This window comes from Tachypleus tridentatus, chromosome 7 (assembly GCF_004210375.1).
Source record: "Tachypleus tridentatus isolate NWPU-2018 chromosome 7, ASM421037v1, whole genome shotgun sequence".
Lineage (NCBI taxonomy): Eukaryota > Metazoa > Arthropoda > Merostomata > Xiphosura > Limulidae > Tachypleus > Tachypleus tridentatus.
In genome coordinates, this window is record NC_134831.1 from 64176688 (window position 1) to 64185326 (window position 8639).

Sequence of the window (8639 nt, forward strand, 5' to 3'; positions counted from 1 at the left end):
GGCGTTATAATGTGACGGTCAATCCCACTGTTCGTTGGTAAAAGAGTAGCCCAAGAGTTGGCGGTAGGTGGTGATGTATAACTGCTTCCCTCTAGTCTAACACTGCTAAATTATGGACGGCTAGCACAGACAGCCCTTGTGTAGTTTTGCGCGAAAGTGAAAAAACAAAACAAACAAGTTTGTACGAAATATGTTTAACACATAGAGAACGAAAACAAAACTACATGATACAGTGACTGAGAGGGGTGAAGGGGTCCTGCATGAAAATCGTATTTAAAGAATTGCTTTTTATATTCGTTATCAGGATTAACAGACATAAAAGAAAACCCTAAGTAGCCTTTATGTACACAGCAATAAGTCATAAAATTGCGATCCTATTAGATTAACTCCTCGTGACGAGTCATCGTATTCTTTCATAATCACTATGTCGCAATGGGATTTATAATAATAATGCTCAATTTTGTCTGTTCTGAAATGCGCGCTCACTTTGCTATCTAAATACGCATGCGTGCGCAATTTCATTTCAACGGATGTGAAGAAAAGCCAAATGTAAACATATTTTAGAAGACATTTTGTACAGCAACATATTAAAATATTTGCAAAGTTTTCAAAGTGCTTAACTTTATATCATAGAACAACATTATAATTTTATTTATTAATTAAGTATGATAAAATTTAACCCTAACTAAAAGAAAATAAAGCAAAAAAAAAAAACGTACATAAGTTACAGTGTTAATTTATATCTTTATCAAATACAGGCCGTACTTATAAAAAAGGCTTAACTACTATTAGCCCAAAGACAATTCGACTTACAGATTTTATTATATGTGATTAGAAGTTTTGTTTGTTTGTTTTGAATTTCGCGCAAAGCTACTCGAGGGCTATCTGCGCTAGCCGTCCCTAATTTAGCAGTGTAAGACAAGAGGGAAGGCAACTAGTCATCACCACTCACCGCCAACTTTTAGGCTACTCTTTTACCAACGAATAGTGAAATTGACCGTCACATTATAACGCCCCCACGGCTGAAAGGGCGAGCATGTTTGGTGCGACCGGGATTTGAACCCCGACCCTCGGATTACAGATTAGAAGTCTTTCGTATTGTTCTGGAAATTCAGTATTTAAAGACGAAATGTTGCAATAAAGATACTAATTTGAACGACAATATTTTGCAGGTCTCTGATTCTGTTAAATACCCTGTTTATACGGATATCAAAGGAAAGACCTCAAGATAAACAACAACTCCAAAACATCAGAAACATATATACTTATCACAGAAGAAGCAATATTCAACCGTAAATTCTCATACATTTACATATGAGTATCATAAAGCTAATATGGCTTCAGATTTAAGAGTAGCACATGATTATTTAACTAACACTCAATCAGTGTTTTGTTTTAACCCTCAGGAACATACTATTTAACCTACAATCAGCAGTGTTTTATAACACTTAGTCTATGAAGAATCGAGTCCTTATTTTGAATCGTATATTATCACTAACTGACAACTTCTTTTAACGATTAAAAAATATGTCCTGTACAAAAGAGGGATTCTTACAACAATATTAGTAGATTTCGCACTTTTACATTTACAAAATTTACGACGTGAATTCGTACGTTTAAAAGAAATACCTCTTGGCGATATTGGGAACAAGTCTCTTGAAATTAGAAGCTTCCAGCACAACGTCAACTCCTTCCAATACAAACAGCTTTGGCTCTGATCACAATTGCCAAAATTTTACTTTTATGCTGTCGTTTTGAATGTTAGCAGTGGCGCCATTTTAGACATGTATTATCTCTGATATTGAACTACGTCATTGGTGAGAGTGGTACTGCTCAAATTAATCGTGTTTTTAGTTTTTTATGGGTCATTTTCCTTTTAACGTCTATTGAGATTTATTCCTAATTTTTGGGCATTGTCTCATTTATAACTTGTTTTCATTTTACACTTTATTCTATTCAACTTACAGCTTATTTATGTTTTATTGTATTCAACTTACAGCTTCTTTACACTTTATTCTATTCATCTTACAGCTTCTTTACACTTTATTCTATTCAACTTACAGCTTATTTACACTTTATTCTATTCAACTTACAGCTTCTTTACACTTTATTCTATTCAACTTACAGCTTATTTACACTTTATTCTATTCAACTTACAGCTTATTTATGTTTTATTCTATTCAACTTACAGCTTATTTACACTTTATTCTATTCAACTTACAGCTTATTTATGTTTTATTGTATTCAACTTACAGCTTCTTTACATTTTATTGTATTCAACTTATAGCTTATTTATGTTTTATTGTATTCAACTTACAGCTTCTTTACATTTTATTTGGCACACATAGCCCAATTGTTTTGTATCATGAAACAAACCAGTCAAGCAATTTAACAGATGTGGATTAATTATTTCGCAATTCAATCAGTTAATAACGATATTTTTCGTATTAAACGCCTTTAATACATTGACTATAGCTGATTGATTTGTTGGAAGTAGTGTATCAGAAATCTATAGCACATTTGTACACATTGGTTAAGTGTATTACAACCTGAACCTTGTATCCACATTTGAATCAAACAGTTTTCAGCTTTATCAATAGTATTCTTGTTATTGGAGTCACTTGAATCAACCCAGAAATATTCCATATGATGTCTTGGATCAGCTTTAAATAAAGATTCTTTACTTTCATATTTGCTTATAAAATCACAATTATTCAAAACGTAATTCGCTGAAAGCACTTGGCAGATATTAAGCCTTGTTTTTTAAGGCAGTTTATAGAGAGACTTATATCATGTAGCGTTACTAAAACTGGCTTACATCCGTAGTACCTGAAGATCGTACTTACCAAAAACATTTCAAAAGAATACGAATGTAGCCAATACATTAGTGTTATTCAACGGGGCAACAGTTATTCAGGACTACATGAAGAACATGTGAAATCAATTAAATATCTACCTCTTCAGCATCTATATCTACTTTCTGCATTGGCGGAACACTTTCTTGCAACAAACAGCATTAAAGGCGTGGTTCTCCTGCCATTACATTAAGAGTGAACTGCAGCTCAGAAAATTTTATGGGAGCATTTCTGATAATCCAGTTTCGCAATAGCTTTAGAAGACTGTCCACCTTGTTTGAGCCGAAAGACCAAAAATAATTCATGACTACTGACAATAATGTATTGTCAATTACTTTGACTGGATCTCGGAACTCTGAGGTCTGAAGAAATTTTCGCTGATCCATCCAAGTAGGTGTCCGTAACCAGATCAGTAAATATAGTTCCTTTTGCTGAACTCGCAACAAACTTGGAGTCTCTCATCAGGGTCAGAACTATATTTTACTGGGCTTGAACATATGCTAACATTCAAAGAGTATGTGTTTAAACATTATGTGGATATAAATAATGAGGTTTAACCAGAAAACATTTAGTGTTTGAAAACGCCACATGGAAAGCATAATGGACTATAATATATTTTGATTGTAATCAATATATGGCATGAATTACTCAAATAATTAGACTTTAATCATATTGGTGTATTTTATTTGATATTTTAAGGTGACGTAATAATTAGGAGGGCTTTTGAATGACCCATTACCGGGAATTATTAAAGTCGCATTTTCTTACTTATTGACATGGAACGAAAAAGCCATTCTCGATTTATATATATATAGATATTTTATATCTATTGGTCTTAATTATGAAACAAAAAAGTAATTTTCTATATTTTTTATAAGATTCCCATCAGCCACGGGAATAATTACGTTTTAGTGGATCATTACAAAGTGATTTCGGCGAGTCAAAATTTTTGTTTACGTTTTTACGCATTCAGAATTATAATACAAGTTAAATTAGCGTCATAAGCTTGCTGACTTATCACTCTGCCAATGGGAGGTTAGAAGTTGGAATTAGCTGCATGCTCTTGTTTCAAAGTGTAATAAATAAATTTAAGAAATCAGACACAAATCCGCCCAGGCATGGGCGAACTGTTAACATGGAAAATTGAGAGTCCAAGGGTTAATCAATCTCGATACACTCCCAAAAATTGCGGTCTGAACTTTGGGTAATTAGACGAGAGTAGCACAAAAGGTGTTGGTAGGCGTCGTTGACTAACTGCCCTCCTTCTATTCTAAGTTTGAAAAATAGAGACGTTTTCGTGTAGATAGTCTTGTATATTTCTAAGCAGTCTCCCAGTAGCACCGAGGGATTTCTGCGGACTTACAAAGCTAGAGACCGAGTTTCTGTGCCTGTGGTAACCATAAAATAGAGAACCAGCTGTGTAGCTTTCTGTGTAAGTTCAAAACATACAAACAAAATTCTGAGGATAATTCTCAAACGTGTACTTAGAGCTACATTAAGGGAGGTTTTAATTGCTTTCTGTAAATATACAACTTTTTTCATTCAATATTCAGGAAAAACTACACAAAGGTATAATACAGTAATACCAAAGCTCCAAACAGCTACGACAATAGTCTCGATTAATCTCTGTAAAAGCAGGTATCAGGCGTGTATGTGTGTTTAAATAAAATAATAAATGAAATTAACTTGACAGTTATAAGAATATTGTGTTAAAAAGTGTTTCTTGGCAATGTCGTAAAGATAGCTCATAAAGAAATTAAAATAACTTATTATGCCTGTAACTTTATATGTGAAACTGGAGGGAAATTAAAACATCAATTGTAGTTAAGCACAGAGTTGTACAATAGGATATCTGTAGTCTGCCAACACAAGTATCAAAACCCGGTTTCTATCGTTATAAGTCCGCAAAGATATCTCTGTGCTACTGGGGGCAATTAAAATATATAACAGATAACAAAAGATACAAAAGTAGCTAATATAAAGTATGGAGAGATAATGATATGTATATCACAGTTTTAAAGGTATATAAGTAATTCAAACACAGGATGATTTTACCAGCTTCTCAGTTTCTACCAGATTTTTGGACATTGTTTAGCTTTTAACTTGTTTTCTGCTTACATTTTATAGTATTTTATTTCTTCCGTGTTTACTAAGTCTTTGACATAGATATTCTAGTTGCTTTTCCCCAAAACATTCCATACAACAGCAACAACTTCCATCAGTTTGTCAAATATTCTAATATTAAAAAATGTTGATGTCGTACACATGGTTAATTTATTATTAAAGCGAACTACCTAAAAAGATAATAACTAAACTTTAAGCTGGTGACACTATACCACCTGAATTAGAAGTATGCAAAAGCTTTTGATAATTAGAATACACTGATTTTTCAGTTGGATATCTTCGCTTTGCCTTCGAAGCTGGTTAGTTGGTTGTTTGGAATCACAGGGCTATACAATGGGCTATCTGTACTTTTCCCACCACGTGTATCAAAATTTCTAAAGATGTGAGTTCGCAGACGTTCCACTGTGTCACTGAGGGCTCCTATCGAGGTAGATTCCTGAACGTAATGAGAGGACCTTTCAGGGAAGGTTCTGTATTTTCCGTTTATTTCCACTGGAATCTGAACATTCGCTCATGTGTTTGAGATGCGTAGCGACAAATAAAATAGAAGAAAGAATCCTGGTGGTTGAATAGTATCTGTCGCACCGCAATACACCACTGTGACCTTGAATTCCTGTTGATAAGGGGCCTGTGGGACAGGGTTAACTGCATACTAGTTCTCAAAGGGTATTGTGGACATTGCGTTTGATGTTGACTATTGGGTATGGTGTTTATTAAGCCTTGACTTTGCTGCATTGTCTTTGTTTGACACTGAAGTGCGTCCACTCGTAGGATTCCATGGTGGGTGAGGTTATTGGGCACTGAATCATTATCCATTAATTATCCCCCAATCTTCCAAAAAAATAAAATAGTAAAGAAAAACAGCTTACAGGTTAATGAGAACGCATAGAGACTCTGTTATACAGTCACCACCAAAGTCAGATATTATACCTCAGTTTATAATACTTCATTCCCAAGAAATAATGTCTCCCTGATTCATTCAGAAGACATCAGAGGGGCGTGCTGGCTCTCACAAGTCAATCAAGAAGCTGTGCTCTGTAAACACCTACATAAACACACAGAGAACTTCTCCTGAGGTCAAAGACCATTGGAAATATATCCATTGAAGTTACTCCCCATTCTACTCTGAATTACCCCCCTCCAGACGATTGATCGTTGAGAAGGATTTGAAGATACTTGCTGTTGTGCGTCATACCTTCACTTGCAAGGACGGAATTATGCTACTGACAAATGAATTACTTTTGATGTTTACATCGCCACATCTGCCTTCCTCTGTCAAGGCAGCTTATCTTAACTGTAAGGTGTAGCCATAGATTCATAATTCTCTAAGATGTTTCCAGTGTCAATGGTTTGGACATTTTAAGAGATCTTTTTGTGGTTCTTTGTCTTGTGAGCGTTGTAGTGAAAAAGACCATAATACGTATGAGTGTCAACTGGACCCTCACTGCATCATTTGTGATGGTTTCCACCTCTCTTACTATCAATTTACTCTGACTTGTTAGAGAAGAAAAAGGTACAAAGTTCACATACTGTCCATAACATTTGTTTTCCCTCGAGGCTCGAAAGTTATTGTATCCAATGCATCTCGTGCATATGCTGCTGCACTATGTTCCATTGCTACAGTGGATATACAGACTAATATTTCTATGCCTCCATTACAGTCATTCTCAAATAATGAAACGAGATTTTTACCTTGAATGAATAAACGAGCTCGCAAATCCACGTCTACTCCTATATTTGCCCCCACTATTCCTTTCAGTGATTTTTTGGGTTCACTACCCATTTGACTTAGGGCAAGATTCATAGAAGTCGACAGACTATATTTTAGTGAAGGAAAATGGTTTGGTCGTAAACCATAGGGTTCTCCGCCCAGATATCCTCCACCTAAGTAATAATAACAACTGTGAAACAGTGTAACTGTCAATATTTTCGTTCTAACGTTAAATAAAGAAGCTATATCAGAGACAGTCTGGACTTTCTATCTAAACTCCCAACTACTCTTGAAAATGATTCACTCTTAGTTACCTTTGATGTATGTAGCTTATACGCTAACATTCTCCCTGACCTAGGGAAAATAGCAATAGAGTATTGGATTGAAACCTGTTCAGAAGACCGGGAAAGTAGATTTGATCATAAGTTTATATTAGATGACATGGTGTTTATTATGCAACACAACACCTTTCAATTTGACAATGATTACTTTATCCAAATGAAAGTGACGGCCATGGGAACTTTGTGGTCCTGACGTATGCCATCCTTACAATGGGGTACATCATAATGTTTATTATGCAACACAACACCTTTCAATTTGACAATGATTACTTTATCCAAATGAAAGGGACGGCCATGGGAACTTAAGTGGTCCTGACGTATGCCATCCTTACAATGGGGTACATCATAATGTTTATTATGCAACACAACACCTTTCAATTTGACAATGATTACTTTATCCAAATGAAAGGGACGGCCATGGGAACTTAAGTGGTCCTGACGTATGCCATCCTTACAATGGGGTACATCATAATGTTTATTATGCAACACAACACCTTTCAATTTGACAATGATTACTTTATCCAAATGAAACGGACAGCCATGGAAACTTAAGTGGCCCTGACGTATGCTACCCTTACAATGGGGTACATCGAAGAAGTCCTTTTGTATCCAAAAATAGCAGAAAGGTATGGAGCAGAGGGCGCGATCTATATTCAAGACAACTGGTGGAGATTTATGGATGAACGTTTCATCATCTGAAAGCAAGACCTGGAGAATATTTCAGGCTTCCACCAGGTATAAAACAACATCAGTGATCATATCAAATTTACAATGGAGACCAGTCAACATGCGATACCTTTCCTGGACATTAAAACATACAAAGAAGGCCACAAATTGCAAACAGATATTTATCACAAGGATACAGATTTATTTCAATATTTGGACTTTACATCTTGTCATCCAAGACACACAAAGACTAACATTCCTTTCAACATGGCCCAGCGCACATGTATCATAGTCTCAGACCCCAGAATAAGAGAACAAAGATTGCAAGAATTGTCAGTCCGCCTTCAACAAAGAAACTACTAAATAACTTTAATTGAGACGGGAACAGATCAGGCCAAAAATATACCAGCGGAAACCCTAAGGAAAGCCAAACAAAGAGAGAACGATGACAAAAAAATTACATTTGTACAAACACACAATCCAAATAATCGAGATATTTACAAGATAATCCAAGCATCAAAGGAAATACTCCACGGATAAGAAAAAGAAAGTTTACAAAATCTGGCTAACGCAACTTGGGTGAGAAGCCAGAGACAATCCCCTAATTTGAAAAGAAGTCTTACAAATTCGGAGTTTAAGCAGTCAATCAAGGTAAACGGGGTCAAACGATGCGGTCACCCACGTTGCAAAACATGTGGAGTCATTCAGGAAAGCAAAGATTTCAAATTCAGAAGTTCGGTAGCAACTTTTCATATCAACACAGAGATGGATTGTACATCAAAAAAATCTGATAGATTGTGTAAAATGTGCAGGTTGTGGACTGAAAAACACCCGAAATTCAGTGTAATACCATTCTATAAGGTTGGAAAAGACTGTGAGCAAACCAGAAAAACTATGGAGAAACATTTTATCCATAAACATAAGCCGTAATTAAATAAATTT